This window comes from Lepidochelys olivacea (assembly GCF_965140295.1).
Source record: "Lepidochelys olivacea isolate rLepOli2 genome assembly, chromosome: 6".
Lineage (NCBI taxonomy): Eukaryota > Metazoa > Chordata > Testudines > Cheloniidae > Lepidochelys > Lepidochelys olivacea.
The window spans coordinates 45,863,337-45,880,395 of NC_140416.1; the positions used below are offsets into that span (position 1 = coordinate 45,863,337).

General features: G+C 43.3%; 1 protein-coding gene across 6 annotated transcripts in view; it reads left to right on the top strand.

Annotated features, from left to right (window-relative positions):
* Positions 1 to 15,125: 15,125 nt before the first annotated feature.
* The window catches only part of PPFIA1 (PTPRF interacting protein alpha 1), an 87,290-nt gene continuing 85,356 nt past the window's right edge, over positions 15,126 to 17,059 (top strand). For 2 of the 6 annotated variants that reach the window (XM_084632295.1, XM_084632293.1), the window contains exon 1: positions 15,126 to 16,695. The gene's annotated coding sequence lies outside the window, so the exon portion shown is untranslated. The remainder of the gene's footprint in view (positions 16,696 to 17,059) is intronic. The other 4 variants (XM_084632290.1, XM_084632292.1, XM_084632291.1 and 1 more) reach the window with 3 other exon arrangements.

Genomic DNA, 17,059 nt, shown 5'->3' on the forward strand with positions numbered 1-17,059 from the left:
GCAGTTCACACCTATCTCCAGAAACTACTAAATTGACACCCTAAATTCTGGTAGGCCTGAAAATTGACACTTTCATTTCGAGAATAACATTGATAATCCAAAATTCCCTCTTGTTTGAAACAGGGTTAGGTCCCCCACATCTACTAGTTACATTGAAAATTCCTTTGATTAGCCCAAGGGTTAACTAGCTGAACTAGCTGAACTTATTCAAGGTTCCCCTTGGCATGTGGTTAGTCAAACTTGTATCCAACAGCTGATTACTACTGCAAAAAGCAATGTTTGTACTTTGCTTGGAAGATGATATATATTGGAATCACACTTATGTTACTTATGCTAAAACAGCACAGTTTACTATGAGATTACAATGAAGAGTTTGAGACTAAAGTCAAATGCTTCCTCTTGCCCTGATATATTCCAACATTTCTAAATAAAATTATTGTAAAATGATCTGGAAAAGCAAAACTATCCTGTAAGGACTATTTATTATGCCAAGTCAAGTCTAAGGACCATAGTTTGCCAGTATCTCCATATGGATCTATTTCCTTGTGGCAACCACCAGGGGGAGCCCTACCTTTTGTTAACACTCTGCATTCTATTTTTAGATAAACCCTAAGCACATAAGGTATAGCTCTGGGAGAGATTCTGTACTGCCAAGAGGCTCAGTAGAGAACGTGCAGCCCCAGGGAAAGGGAGTAAAGATGGCTTTATAACTTCTTTACACTCTCCCAATTCTAGAGCATTATAGGGACCAGCTGGTGTACCATGTGGTGTAAATTAGAGCAACCACAGGCTTCTCTCATTTACAGCAGCCCCCCAAAAGCTTCCTAGGAGCTGTTCCTTAATACGGAGCTGCAAAGACTCTATCAAGTACTGATATGACCTCTTCTGCCTCCTAGCCCCATGCCCCCTGCAGGATGGCAGCATAAGATCATTTATGATTACTGTACATACTTGAGAAATTTTCATCACTGGCTGCAGGGCTTTTATGACCATTGTATGGGAATGGAGCAGCATGCATGGGCCACAGTGGAACGGAGGTCATTCTATGTCCATTTTTAGCTCATGTGAATTCAATGCTGCATGAAAGATGTTGGACTGAAAGCTTTGGAAAATGAAGCCCTTTAGTTATTCATAAATAAGTCAGCTCAAACAGCAGCAGTACGAATTTCCCCATGCTCTCCTGAATAACACTTTCTAGGTGGTAAAGGACAGGTCATTCTCTCTGCCCTTTTGGTCCTTGACTTCACTGATGAGAGAGCCAACCAGAGTGCTATTTGGTACCAATTTCAGTGGTGGTTTTTGTGAGGATGGCATCTAGGTGCTGGTAACTGGTCTGAGACCACCAAATTAATCTCACAGCAATTAAATATTCCAAATCTGAAATATACAAAACAGTGTTCTTTTTACATGAAGAAATATGAACCATTAAAAGAAAGTGTTAACTGCTGTGCACATAATAGAACCTCTTTTTGTCCCTTGAATAATATGCATATTGATTTGGGATGGGCTTTGAACTATATTGTGAATTAAAACAAGCTATATGCATTGCCTAAAGTAGGCAGAGGGGTGAGCATATTGCATTTCTATGTATGAGAATGTAATGGGTTTTTTTCTCTGTTTTGACAGCTTTACTTATGGCCCAACCTAGGAGTCTGTTCATAAGAAAATATTTATGCTGGCTCTTTTATGAGAGAGCAATGATGTCAATAGTATGGCACAAGTCAAAATGTTTCATGTGAGCAGAGTTTAGAGGAACATGAATTTTAGGCCAGAAACAAACTGAGGGCAATGTTTCCCCTTATTTATTATAGACTGAGTCCCTTAATGATTCGTGACTGTTCCATCCTGGACTTCTATTCCCTTCATTACACACACACACACAAGACTATTACTGTCCATTTGCTAGGTCTTTACTGCTATCATCACATTATCATCCAGTAAGATATTAGCTAATGATTAACTAGTTAATGTTTGTACAGTGCTAATTAAGTGTTAAGTATAATTATTATATACCAACAAGCAGTGCGGAGCCAGGTCTCAGATCTTGTCCCACTCCCTCAAGACAGCAAATATTTTGTCAGAAGGTGGGAGAGGGGACAGTGTTTCCCATCTTTCTCGTCTCCAGAGATAGCTAGTATATTAATCTTACAGTCAGCAGATGGATTTTATGTGGCTTTTATATAAGGAAACAAATGTCACCAGCTTTTACTACACCTCCATAAAAGCTGTGAGATACCATCATAAAGAAATGTGACACCTATTTGAAGAGCAAAAGGCATGTCCAACAAGCATGAGACATCCACAATAGCAACAATTTTTTAACTCTGAGTATGACATCCTACAGTCATAGAATCATAGAATATCAGGGTTGGAAGGGACCTCAGGAGGTCATCTAATCCAACCCCCTGCTCAAAGCAGGACCGATCCCCAATTAAATCATTCCAGCCAGGGCTTTGTCAAGCCTGACCTTAAAAACTTCTAAGGAAGGAGATTCCACCACCTCCCTAGGTAACACATTCCAGTGTTTCACCACCTTCCTAGTGAAAAAGTTTTTCCTAATATCCAACCTAAATCTCCTCTACTGCAACTTGAGACCATTACTCCTCGTTCTGTCATCTGCTACCACTGAGAACAGTCTAGAGCCATCCTCTTTGGAACCCCCTTTCAGGTAGTTGAAAGCAGCTATCAAATCCCCCCTCATTCTTCTCTTCTGTAGACTAAACATCCCCAGTTCCCTCAGCCTCTCCTCATAACTCATGTGTTCCAGTCCCCTAATCATTTTTGTTGCCCTCTGCTGGATTCTTTCCAATTTTTCCACATCCTTCTTGTAGTGTGGGGCCCAAAACTGGACACAGTACTCTACAGTCCTTAGATGCCAAATCTGCCAGTGATGTCAACAAGAGCCATGCCTGCTTAAGGATGGCAGAATTGGGTCTAAAGTCCAACATAACAAAGTATAAAAATGCAGTTTTATGATACTGTAGCGGGTTGGTCACCCGCTGCGGCCTTAAAGGGCTTAAAACAGCCCAGGAGGGGGCTGTGGCTGGGAGCAAGCAGTTCCCAGGCTGATTGGGGGAAGCAGGCTCAGTTGTGGCCACGCCCCAATCAGGGCTCAGCTGGCCCTTATAAGAGGGCAGTGGGCTAGGAGCAGAGAGTCTCCTTTAGCTGTGGAGGGAGATGGGCCTGACTGCTGGGGAGCGTACCAGGGGTCAAGCAGGGTGGGGGAAGGCCAGAGGAGCTGGGAGGCTCCAGACTGGAAAAGCTGCAGGCCTGGCAGATGGCCTAAGACAGGATACTAGGGTTGCAACAGGGGAACTGATGAGTAGGCAGAGGCAGCAGGTCCAAACCCCCCTTGCCTGTGATGATTAGCTTATACGCTGCAGTCTGCCCCAGTGTGCGGTGCCTCAATGGTGACTGGCAGTAGCCAAAGACTGAGGCGAGGTGGGGATAGTGGGTGGGGTGTTCCCTGGGGAGGGGAGACCCAGACACCATGGGGGTACTGCCAGGGGGCAGCACCTTGGGTAAAAGGGGCACTGGGGTCTGGGAGGGACACAAAGGCAAGCAGGACACTGGCCTGCAGAGGGTGCACTGGAGACTGGTGAGCTAATTCCCTTAGAGACCACCAGCAGGAGGCACTGCAGGGGTGAGTCCCACACTATGACAGATACCCTGGAGTACACACTTCTAATTTGCAAAGAAGATTAACTAAATATAGACAAAACTATTTGATAGTAGAAACGCAGAGTGCTAGTAGTCCAAAATGAGGATGTGCAGTTATTATCCAAACATGCTTTATTTCATGCTGAATGCTAGCTGTTACTTCATAAGTGGATGCGTCCCTAGCAGCAGTTGGGAAGAGGCTATCCTGAAACCACTGACTGAGGAAGGAGTCAATTGGAGGCGTCAGTGAGTTTTTACTTTGGGGATTATTTTCTTAGATATATTACTGGCCTAAAATCAATTAAAAATAGAAATCTAGTTATTTGGCTATCTGGCTTGAAATCCAATTGTGTATTTGAAAGATTGGTGTCAAAAGGTAGGGTTTTAGGTTTGTGGGGCACTGGGTAGTCTCTTTGGAATAGATACATTCTAAACAGTCAGATAATATGTCTGCACAGAAGGTGCAACTATAGAATGTACCCACAATGGCTGAGAGGATATATACTGGTATCTATCTTCTATGCCTTTGCATAGTGAATGAAATCCAACTTTGTGCCAATGGTCTGCACAAGGCTGTCCTCATTATTTAAATCCTCCATGTGCACTATGCTGGTGGTGGACACCTGGTTGGAGGAGCCATACAGGAGGTCCCTTTATGCCCTGTGTGCTGGGAGGGTGGCTCTGGTCAGGCCAATACAGAGGATGTCACTGATGGCAGGCCATAGGAGGAGCTACTATTTATTTTTCTTATTTATTTAGACAAATAATAAAAAAATGCCCATGGAAGGCTCTAGGTACCATAATATATAAAAAGTAATATAGTATTATTCCAACAGCATTACAATAATAATTTCAAACTAGAACTCAGCCAACCAGCCACCTGCATTTAAAAAAAAAATACATGGATCCAGTGGCACTAACCGTTCATTCAAGTAGCAAGGGGAAAGGGGCCAGCCAGTATTCCAGCTCCTATGTGGGGGTGTGGGTGGGGGTGTGTGAGACCATTGTGGAGAGGGCTGTCCTGCAAGTCCTCTGGCTCTGGGTTGGGAAGTGATGGATTTTAACCTATTACAGCCCTTGCAGATTTCATCCACATTGTCTACTAATTCAGGTTTCATGAATGCAAAGTGAATTTCACTCTCTATGAATAGCCCATTTTTAAAATTATAGTATGAGAGAGGCAATGTTCAATCAATGATGTAAAAACATTACATAAAGACCAAGTTACTGATCTGCAGCTGGTATGTCCCCCCATTTATTAGAAAAGTGTATTTAAATTTCAAATTTAATACACAGAACTTTGGGGCATGTTTAATTTATGATGGAGGGTTAGGGCAGGTCCATACAGCAGCCAGCAGAAAAGGAATTTTAAAGAAAAGCTATGATCAGTGGAAAATAAATGGAAAACATACAAGCGAACATTCAAAATCCCTACAACTTTAACAAACAGTACAGGTATCTTCTGCAAAGGAGAGAAGACATGCTTGCTGTGTTTTCTTCACTTTTTTTTTTTCAAATTTATTTTGCATTGACTAGAGAACCATCCCAAAGGCCTCATTTTATTTCTCTGATAACAGTAGATCTGCCCTTTTTAAAATTTCATTGTCCTCCCTGAAGATTCTATTTCTGTTTCCAATTCTTTTCAGCCTGTATGTTGCTACTTGCAGCTACTATTAGATGTTATAACCTCAGTATTCACTGTTATATGGATGATTCTCAAACATACTTATATGACCTGTCAGATCCTGGAATAGCAGCCACCTTCATGTCCAAATGCTCAAGGAAAAATTCAGATTTAAATAGTTTGGCTATACCTTAATATAGCCAAGATAGCATTCCTATTGTTTGTTACAAGGCAATAGTGTTAGAGGTGAGCTTCCTTTGACAGCAGTTTAGTGGGACACAGCTATTGGCAGATACTGTAATTTCATTAGGAACCTTGGGATCATCTTGGAAGGTGAGGTCGTTTTTGGCCAAGTATATTGTTGTCACCCCAAGTTGAATTTTTTTCCATGCTTTTTAAATTTTTTATCCATTACAGTGCTTGTTATGATTTCCTGGCGTAGCTGTGCTCTCTTTGATGGCTTTGAACTATAGTAGCCATTTAATTTCAACAAATCAGAAATGTCCAGCCAAAACTTCTAGGCAAAAATTTGAAATTATAGAGGGAAAAAAAAATTTGTGTCCACTGCATATGTACATGAATTAATGGATTTCCTAGAAACAATTTTTGTAAAGCAGTATTTTCATGTGAACCGAAAACTTGCACCAAAAGGTTCTTTTGTCTGGGCTATATTATAGTGGAATTAGTAAAAGAATCTACAGGTGGATGTTTCAATCCAATTCAGTTCTATATGATTTTAGTAACTGCTGGATATAATTTCACACAAATGATGCTCCTATAATAAAGGGATATTATCATCTTCAAAGCTAGTCCTTTTAACTCTTTTTTTTTTTTTTTTTTTTTTTTTAAGTTTCAACTACAAAACCTGCCACTATAACAACACTGTCCGGTGTTTGGGGTTGTGTTTTTGTTTTGTTTTTAGAAAAATTTTTCTCTTCCCTGCTGTGGTGTGAAGAACCCACAACACAGAATGCTGTCTATACATAAAATGCTATCCAATGCACTTAAATTGACTTTGGATCAGGCCCTAAGTCAATGAGGGGGCCTTCCACTGTAAAAATAGTGATTATTTCCCCTCATCCTCTTTAATTTATAGAAAGCTGAGGTCAGTGGTTCTCCACTCTGGCCCACCACTCGTTCAGGGAAAGCCCCTGGTGGGCCGGGCCAGTTTGTTTACCTGCCGCATTCGCAGGTTTGGCCGATCGTGGCTCCCACTGGCTGCGGTTCGCCGCTCCAGGCCTATGGGGGCTGCAGAAAGCAGTGTGGGCTGAGGGATGTGCTGGGGCGTGCCGGGGCTTTCCCTGAACAAGCAGTGGACCAGAGTTGAGAACCACTGGTTTAGGTGTTACAACTAGTAAATTTACAATCAGTCACAGAAATATAATGTTTAGGTTGCTGGTGTCCTTTGAAGCAAAACCAGAGGTGAAAGTAAGCCGGTACAGCGTACCGGCAAGAGTCAGTGCACCGTACCGGGGTGGATCGGCTTCCCCAGGCGCAATTTAAGGGGCCTGCGGCTCCCAGCAGCGGCTGGAGCCCCCAGCCCTTTAAATTGCTGCCAGAGCCCCACTGCCAGAGCCCTGGGGTGGCAGCGATTTAAAGGGCCCTGGGTGGTAGCGGCCGCCACGCCCTGGGCCCTTTAAATCGTCCCCGGAGCCCCGCCGCCACTTCCCCAGGGCTCCGGCAGGCTCCAGGGACAATTTAAAGGGCCCGGGTGGTAATGGCGGCCAGAGCCCTGGGGCAGCGGCGGCGGGACTCTGGGGATGATTTAAAGGGCCCAGGGCTCTGTCCGCCACTACCACCCAGGGCCCTTTAAATTGCTGCCAGAGCCCCTGACTGCTGCTGTTACCCCAGGGAGGGGGAAGGAGGCGCTTGCCAGTACAGGGTGGGCCGGGGCTGGCTCTGACCTCCCCCAGCCCCACCCCTTCTGGGGGCCAGAGCCGGCCCCAGCCCAGCCCTGTACCAGTAAGTCCCTAGACTGACTTTCACCCCAGAGCAAAAACAACATATGTAGCCTGTCTGAAAATTGTTTAACTACTATGGTTACAACTAATGCCTAAACTCACTATAAAGGAGAATGATTAGGGAAAAGAAAATTTTGTGTAGTGTTGCTTGGCCCTGTTCAACAGCTACTGAGGTGGATACATTTTGGTAGTGTGTGAAGATTGTATGTCAGTTTGTGGACTTGATCCTGCAAAATCCTCCAAAGGGATCCATAGGGGTGGAGCCTTATTTCCTCAGTCCTGCTGAAGTCAACAGAACTCTACACAGGCTTAACATTTCACTCATGCAAATCCTTCTCACTTCATCGTGACTAACATACATGTAGACTAACTTCATGTATAAGTATTAAAATAATAACTTGCATTTCTACAACTCCTTTCATCCCAAAGGATTTCACAACACTTTACAAATTTGGCTCAAATCTTGCAGGGAGTTCCATACAGGCTGACCCCTGCACCCTCTTGGGGCCTCATTGGTTTGAAGATTGAGAGGGCACAAGGCTTCACTTCCACAGAGCTCTCTTTAAGGTCAGTGCTCAAATCTGTAAAGTGCTTTGGTATCCTTTTGAGATGAACGGAGCAATAGGAATACCAGGTTTTTTTTATTTTTTTTAAATTAATGGATTTTATTAGTGCAAGGGCCTCATCTACACTATTGACATCAATACGAGTTTTGATTGACTTCAGTGCAAGCTGGATCAGGCTCTAAGAGAACATCATTGCATTTCTCTTCATTCTACTATTTTGGGCCCAAATCCTGCAAATACTTACACAGGTGGTTAACTTTAGTCCAATTAAAATTAATAAATCAAAAATGAGCAATAATGACTGAATCCAAAGCAATAAGCAGTTATAGCTTGATAACACAACTGTTTATTTCTGTCTTCTTTCATGTTCATTTTGGTTTACTTCTGCTACTAACACACTTTGCAATGTCTCCCAAACATTTGAGCATTTTGTAGTTATTCAAGAACCATGGCACATTGGAGCTGTTTCTGAAATCCTACCTCTAGCCACTTCTCGTTTTATTATTATTCTCAGTTATCATTACTGTCACATGCTTGTGCATGCATCTGGCCCTTCCAAAATGTAAATTTTAATTAAATGAAGAATATGCATGTGACAAAGTAAATAAGAAATGGATCATTCTTCACATCCACTGTACAATCTTACCTCCCTAATTTATAATTGTTTGAATTTTTAAATTGTTTTTTTCAAACTTCATGTTTTCAAAAGCTATTTGATTAACATTTATTAAAATTTCCTTGCTGATAGTCTAGTACATATTACTGAATTTTGGTGGATGCTTACTTTGAGTTAAATCAAAACTATTTATTTTAAAAATCTTCCCAGTTTGGAGATACTTTTGTGATTTATAATTGAGAGGGGTAAGTAATAAGACCTCAGTCCTGAACTGAGAATCACACAAGCAAACCCCTAGGCAGAGGGCCCTTTATGTTCAGCAGGGCTGCACTTGGGACTGCCTATACAGTTCTCATTGCAGGAATGGGGACTACCGTTTTGAAAATTTAGCAGGATTTTTAGCCATGCATGATTTCCTATCAAATAAAGGCTATAAGCTCATCCAATGCCTTTGAAACTTTAGCCACAAATTTCTTTGTTCAATTTTGGGGGAAAAATTGGAAAAGAACATCTTTCATGCATATTAAGAGATCACCAGAAACCTGGGCTTTTTTTTTTTGCTCTAGCTAAATCAAATAAAATATGATATTGTTGTTTTCCCTTGGCTTATACGACATGCATCCAGCTCAAAAATGCAATTCTTTAGTGGACCTGATTTTGACTCTATTTATACTAGTGTATATATCAGGAGCAACTCCAGAAAAATCAATGGAGTTACATCAGTGCAGAGCTGACATAAATGAAAGGTGAATAAGACCCTAGTTTCTGGAAATCTTGAATTCTATAGCCAAAGGGCTGACCTACATTTGAATGCACTTATCTTTATAAATGGACACTACCATTAATTATTTCTGTCCTCTTGTCTGTAGGTTACCCTCAGGCTTCTTCTCCTCTTATTCCTTCTCCCTAAAGTGTGATCTTTCTTCTACCTACTTCAAGATACATCTTGTATAGCAAGGGCAGAGTCTAAGTCACATCTATCTATTAACAAAAGAATAATCAGTGCTGTTGGCAAACCTATTCTCTCTACCCATTCAATTCAGCAGGCTATGACTTTGAAATGTGAACAAAACACATTTTCCTGATAAGTCAAAGTCATCTATACAAGACAAGGGGTAAATCAGGTACTTTAAGCTCAATTCAGAGGGGAAAAAGCTATGCATGCAATCTTTGATTTCCCAATGGATCTTTTATGTAAGAGGGTGGCTTTGAGGCACAAAAAGAAAAATCTCAATACAACTGAACCACAGTGAACTATGTGGGCAGCAATTGAATTTAAGGCATAGATACCATTATATACTGCCATGAAAAAACAGCCCTTTTTGTCTGTTCAGATTCTGATTGCATGCTCTATATTATAGCTGACGGGTTGGGTTAAAACCTTACCTCTGGACTCTTATACTGAAACAGGTGTCTGTTCTCATTGGACAGCTGAACCCAATGACCTTATTGTGTAAAACTAGGTAGGACTATAAGAGGAAGAGGGTGGTAGGAGTTGTTCTTTTGCTGAGCTTGATAAACACTGAGACCTAATTTACCATGTGACCAAGAAAAGAAGGCTTTTTCCTCTTCCTATTTCCCAACTTCTCTTGTTTCAACTTGATTATATGATTGTCTTGTGGTGAAACAGCTGAACAAGACATTTAACATGTGGGATTCATTGTGCTGATTACTTTATTTTCACTGACATAGAGAATGGCTCTATGTGGACATGGCTAAAAGTATAACAACATCTTATTATTCATTGAGATACACCCAACTACCAAGCCAGCTTGCTGATCTTGTGCAAAGAGAGGTGTAAAACTCCTTTGATTATAGGGAACTAAGGTGCCAAGGCTTTCTTCTCCTCATGCAATGCTTATTCTATACGCTCTGGTTAAGTTTTTGGTATTTTTCTTGATATATTAGAGAGTGAATAGGAACACTAAGTAATCTGTAAAATATACTCTTTGTAAAAACATGAAAATAACTAGGACTTGCGTTGTTTTTATATCCAATATACATTATAGGTATTGTGTACAGACTATAATATTACTTCATACAAAGGTTTCTAATTTTGGTCTTGATCCTGAAATCTGCTGCCCAGGAGCAGACACTTATGCCTATGTGGAGTCCAACTTAGCTCAATGTAGTACAGCATGAGGGGCAGGGCTTCATGTGCATAGGTCTGATTGCAGGATCAGGGCCTAGGGTATTTCTACAGTGCACCTCTAACTGTTGTATTTAAGAGCTGCTGATACAAAAAGCATAGAATATATGCTTCCCTCTACTCAATGTGTGAAAGAGAAGCAAATGGGATACCAATGGCAGATACAACTCAAAAAATATCAGGAGAAAGGAGTCAATTCTACATACTCCTCCTTTCCTAGAAGCCTCTGCACCCGTAAGGATCTGTGGGACAGGGAGAATGATGGAACTGGGGTCATCTGGAATTGAGGGGAAGCTGATAAACAAAGTAGACAAAATGCTCCCTTCCAACATCAATAGACTGCTAGAGAGAGTTAATGTTGCAAGAAGCAGAATTAATTCTCTTCTGCAGCTCTAGCCTTTTCCAACAGGGAAGGTAGTATGAAGCCACAGAGGAGGAATCAGAGCAGTGTGGCTGACAAGGTGGAGCAGGGAAACCTTCTTGCAACATTTATTAATAAAATAAAAAATTGGAAATAGAAAAATCAGAAGCTAGAAATTGATAAGGAAAGCAAAGGGACGTAAGGAGAAATCTATGGCCTACAGCATTAAGGACAATAAGGAGTTTAAGTATATTAGGAGCAAAAAGAATCCCAACAATGGTATTGGGACACTATTAGAAGGGAATGGTAGAATTAAGAATATTAAAGCAGAAAAGGCAGAAGTGTTCAGTAAATATTTCTGTTCCATATCTGGGGAAAAAACAGATGAAGTTCTCTCCATTCAACTAACATCTCAAGAGAATGTGTGCAGCAACTAAAGTTAGACATGTTTAAATGAGACGGTTTGGATAACTTGCACCCAAGAGTTTTAAAAAGCTGCTGAGGAGATCGCTGGACCATTAATGCTGATGTATAATAAGTCTTTGAACACTGTGGAAGTTCCAGTAGACTGGAAGAAAGACAATGTTGTGCCAATATTTAAAAAGGATGACCTGGATAATTATAGATCTGTCAGTCCAAGGTTGATCCCGGGCAAGAAAATGGAGTGGCTGATATAGGACTCAATTAAAAAAGAATTAAAGGAGGGTAATACAATTAATGCCTATCAAGATGGGCTTATGGAAAATAAATGCTGGGAAACTAACTTAGTATTTTTTGATGCAATTACAAAGTTGGTTGATAAAGGAAATAGTGTTGATTATACTTGGATTTCTGTAAGATGTTGGAGTTGGAACTGAAAAACATTTTGATTAAAAATTAGAATAATTAAGCTGTGACATGTCATAAATATAAAGGGAAGGGTAAACCCCTTTGAAATCCCTCCTGGCCAGGGGAAAGCTCCTCTCACCTGTAAAGGGTTAAGAAGCTAAAGGTAACCTCGCTGGCACCTGACCAAAATGACCAATGAGGAGACAAGATACTTTCAAAAGCTGGGAGGAGGGAGAGAAACAAAGGGTCTGTGTGTCTGTCTGTATGCTGGGTCTTTACCGGGGATAGACCAGGAATGGAGTCTTAGAACTTTTAGTAAGTAATCTAGCTAGGTATGTGTTAGATTATGATTTCTTTAAATGGCTGAGAAAAGGATTGTGCTGAATAGAATAACTATTTCTGTCTGTGTATCTTTTTTGTAACTTAAGGTTTTGCCTAGAGGGGTTCTCTATATTTTTTAATCTAATTACCCTGTAAGATATCTACCATCCTGATTTTACAGGGGGAATTTCTTCATTTCTATTTACTTCTATTTTTATTAAAAGTCTTCTTGTAAGAAACTGAATGCTTTTTCATTGTTCTCAGATCCAAGGGTTTGGGTCTGTGGTCACCTATGCAAATTGGTGAGGCTTTTTATCCAACATTTCCCAGGAAAGGGGGGGTGCAAGTGTTGGGAGGATTGTTCTTAAGATCCAAGGGTCTGGGTCTGTAGTCACGTAGGGAAATTGGTGAGGCTTTTTACCAAACCTTGTCCAGGAGGTGGGGTGCAAGGTTTTGGGAAGTATTTTGGGGGGAAGGACGCGTCCAAACAGCTCTTCCCCAGTAACCAGTATCAGTTTGGTGGTGGTAGCGGCCAGTCCAAGGACAACGGGTGGAATATTTTGTACCTTGGGGAAGTTTTGACCTAAGCTGGTAAAGATAAGCTTAGGAGGTTTTTCATGCAGGTCCCCACATCTGTACCCTAGAGTTCAGAGTGGGGGAGGAACCTTGACAGACATATTAAAAGTTGGATAACTAATAGGTCTCAAAGTGTAACTGTAAATGGGAAATCATCATCGAGCAGGTGTCCTTCAGGGATCAGTTCTTGGCCCTATGGTGTTAAACATTTTTATCAATGATGTGGAAGAAAACATCAGATTATCACTGATATTGTTTGCTGATGCCCCAAAAATTGAAGGAATGGTAAATAATGAAGAGGACACATCACTGATACTGGATCACTTGGTAAGCTGGGTGCAAGCAACCAATGTGTTTTAGTATGGCTAAATGTAAATATATACACCTCGGAACAAAGACTTTAGGCCAGACTTACATGATGGGGGACTCTATCCTGGGAAGCAGTTACTCTGAAAAAGATTTTGGGGTTGTGATAGCTGATCAGCTGAACATGAGCTCCCAGTGTAATGCTGTAGCAGAGGCTAATGCAATCCTTGGATGTGTAAACAGGGGACTCTCAAGTAGGACTAATGAGTATTTTACCTCTGTATCTGGCACTAGGGTAACCACTGATGGAATGCTGTGTCTGGTTCGAGTCTCCACAATTCAAGAAGGATGTTGATAAATTGGAGAGGGTTCAGAGAACAGCCAGGACAATGATTAAAGGATTAGAAAACATTCCTCACTGTGATAGACTCAAGAAGCAAAAGAAGGTGACAGTCTATTGGGAACAAGTATTTACTAATGTGCTCTTCAGTTTAGCAGAGAAAGGTGTAACAGGATCAGATGGCTGGAAGTGGAACCTAGACAAATTTAGACAGGAAATAAGGTAGGGGTGTGTGTGTGTGTGTGTGTGTATATATATAATTTGTTTTGTTTTTTTTTTTAAAGAGAGAGGGTAATTAACCATTGGAACAGGGGTTTTGATAGATTCTCCATCACTGGCAATTTTAAAATCAAGATTAGATGTGTTTCTAAAAGATTTTAGAATTATTTTGGGGAACTTCTATGGCCTATGTGATACAGGAGGTCAGACTAGATGATCACATTGATTCCCTACTGGCCTTGTAATCTATGGACCACTTCTTGTAGATGCTTGGACTCCAAGGAGGGTAGGAGGAATGAAATAGTTAACAATGTTGACATTTAAATGATCAGCATCTTCAGGTTTGTCTACCCAGCAACTAGACACCTTTGGCTGGCCTGTGCCAGCCAATGTGGGCTCATGGGGGTTGGGCTGTTTCATGGTGGTGTAGACTTCTGGGCTCAGCCAGGAGCCTGAACTCTGGGACCCGCCCACCTTGTACGGTCCTACGCTGATCCTGAACCAGGAAGTCTACACAGCAATGTAACAGCCCCACAGCCTGAGGCCTGCAAGCCTAAGTCAGCTGGCCTGGTCCACCACTGCAGGTGTCTTAGTTGCTCTGGAGATATACCCTTTGAACCTCAGTCACATGAATTGGGCACGTCATGCCCAATTGAACTATCGTTCGAGGCAGTCTGCAGTCACCTAGAGAACTCTGTTCAGGTTTCTGAGGTTTTCTTCACAACTGTAACAGCTAGAGCCTTTGGGGCTTGTCTACACTAGAGAGTTGTCCCACTATAACTGTTTTGGTATAGTCAAAGCAGTACACCTCCCACCCCCCATGTACATGCACTAATGTAAGTATAAAGGTGCTTTATACCAGTATAGCTATTCCCTTTCCTATATGGGAATAAGTGTGATAAGTCACCTTTATATAACAAGGCAATACTTCATCCACACTAGGGATTTTATTGATTGATTAAAAATTACCCCCTTAACTGATGTAGTGATATTGGTACAATTTTAAGTGTAGGATGATCCTTATTATTTTAAATAAAAGCTAACAGTCTGGAGAACAAGGAGTAGCTGGGGGATTGGATTGCTGACATGGGTTTGGCAGCCAGGCCTATGTCCAGCAGTGAACAGTACAGCGGACAGCAAGCGGGCAGCCTCAGGGCAGTGGCTCTAATGCCTAGCAGAGGGGCTCTCATACTGGGGGTTGCGAGGTGTTAGCCTCCACCTTAAACCCCGTGTTGCCTCCAGCATTTGTAATCTAAAATCTATTAAGTGTTTTTAATTTATAAAGGGGGGGTTGCACTCAGAGGCTTGCTATGTGAAAGGGGTCACCAGTACAAGTTTGAGAACCGGCCACGCACCGTGGGTGGAGGGAAGAAATCAGCGTTTGTCCCTGTATTGCATGAACAGGCGACCTTTCCACACGCACAACACACACCTCAGTGTTGTTCACCCTCACTGCCCAGCCCGTCCCGTGGTGACTATGCCGCCTCCACCCTGAGCCCTCCCTACCACTGACTCTCTGGCTGAACAACCCTGGTCCCGCCCCAGCCGCGCAGGGCAGCAGCGCGGTTTGTGCACACAACAGAGGCACGTCACTACTGAGCGCTCTAGGCCAGGCCGGGCTCCGCTAGGTGGGGGAGGACGAGGAGAGTCTCGAACCGGCAGCCTCCCAGCGTGGCGCAGACCCGCAAAGGGGACAGCCGCTCCGTGAGCCCCTGGCGCCGCGCGGTGCATTGTGGGACCCGCACTGATTTGGGCCCGAGCCGCGGAGGGCGCCGGGAAGAGTGGCGGCGGCGGGGGCTGAGGGAACGCGAGGCAGCGGCGGCGCTGGTACTAGTTGCGGCGGGTGCGGGGCCCGGCCGGCCGCTGTGAGGGTAGCCTGCCCACCCCAGCGCCGCCGGGACACGGAGCGGCACCTACCCGGCCTCGGCCAGTCCCGCAGCGGCCACCGTGGAGGTGGCGGCGGACGGAGCCGGACCGGACCGGACCAGGAGAGATCCCAGCGCCGGGACAACCTCTGCCCCAGGGAGCCGGGAGAGAGAACAGCCCCCGGCGGCCGGGCCCCCTCTGCAACTTCAGCTCCCACCTCCGGGACCCGGGAAGCCCCAGCCCGCCTCCTCGCTAAGGCTCTTGGGAGCCGAGACTACTCCAGCCGCTCAGGGGAGCGAGGCCTCCGGGAAAGGGGCCTTTCCCCAGGCCGGCGCTCCCCTGGGGCCTCCGGCAGGGGAAAAGCCGCCTATCTGCTCCCTAAGCCACCCTCGCAGCTCCTGAGGGGTTGGGGCCTCTGGGGAGAGGAGAACAACCCCTACACCGCAGGGACCTCGGCGCCAAACCATCGATCTCTTCCCCCAGTTAGTCTCTGGGCCCTGGGACGCGCCTTCCCCACCTGTGCCCCCCGCCTCTGGGATACCCTTTTGTTTAGTTTTTAGAGCGGACTGATTACTGGGCTGGATCAGGACATCTCAGCGCCGGAGCCTCTTCTGAAGAGTCATTGGTGTGAGGGTAAGTGGAGGGAACAATAACCGAAAGTACAAATACCCCAACAGCCCCACCCCACTTTCAAAACAGCATCCAGCAGCACCCACCACTGGGATTATAAATGTGTGAGAGAAGACCCAGGAAACCGAGGGAAGGAAAGGATCCTACCGTTACTAACAGAGGGGGGAAAAGAGAGAGCTTTTCCAAATTCCCCACAAGAAAAGCCATTCCCTCTTTTCTTTCTATTTTTACTCTTTTGAATAATGCCATTGTGACCTTAGAGGGAATTCTGAACCATGCACTGTTGAAGCTTGTTGCACCAGCAGGATAGAAGTGGCTTTGCCTTTGCACATGCTTCCCCCACCCGGGCTGTTGCAGGAACTGTGGGCCATCAGTAGAGAGAAGGGAAGCTGAGACTGGTTTCTTTGCACCCATTCTTTTTTGCCTTCGGGACTTCACTGGCCGGTTGAAACCATTGCTGCTCCTACTGGACCTATACTTTGCTCAGCAAGTTTATTTATCCTTTTGTGTGTGGGGTTGTTTAGTAAATGGACATTGTACCCAAGGTGGATGGCTGCTCTACAGTCTGAAAGGTGTCTTGGGATCACACAAAGCTGCTAAAAGAACAGGAAAGATCTGGTGTTGCTAGAATTTTGGGGGCTGTTTTCAAGCCATTTTGTTTCTTCGAACAAGGTAAATAAATTAGTGGTGTTTAAAATAAAGACCTCTGATGGTTTGACATGATATATATATTTTTTTAAATAGTGAGACAGTATCTCTGAAATGCATTGTAAAATCTTTCTTCCCAAGAATGAGATCTTCAAATTAATTCTGAAATGTAAAGTTTATTCGTCAGATTTAGAGACAAATAAACTTTTACTGATGTAGATGTTCAGATGAAGTATGAAGTCTGTTTTCATTATATAGTAGTTGAAAGCATGGGGAGGGTGTGCGATGTTTCAACCCCTATAAGAAAATTGATTGCTTCACTGCTTGTATGTGTTTGCAAATGGATTTTTATTCTTGTAAGCTTGTGAAGAAGGTTAAGGCACACTCT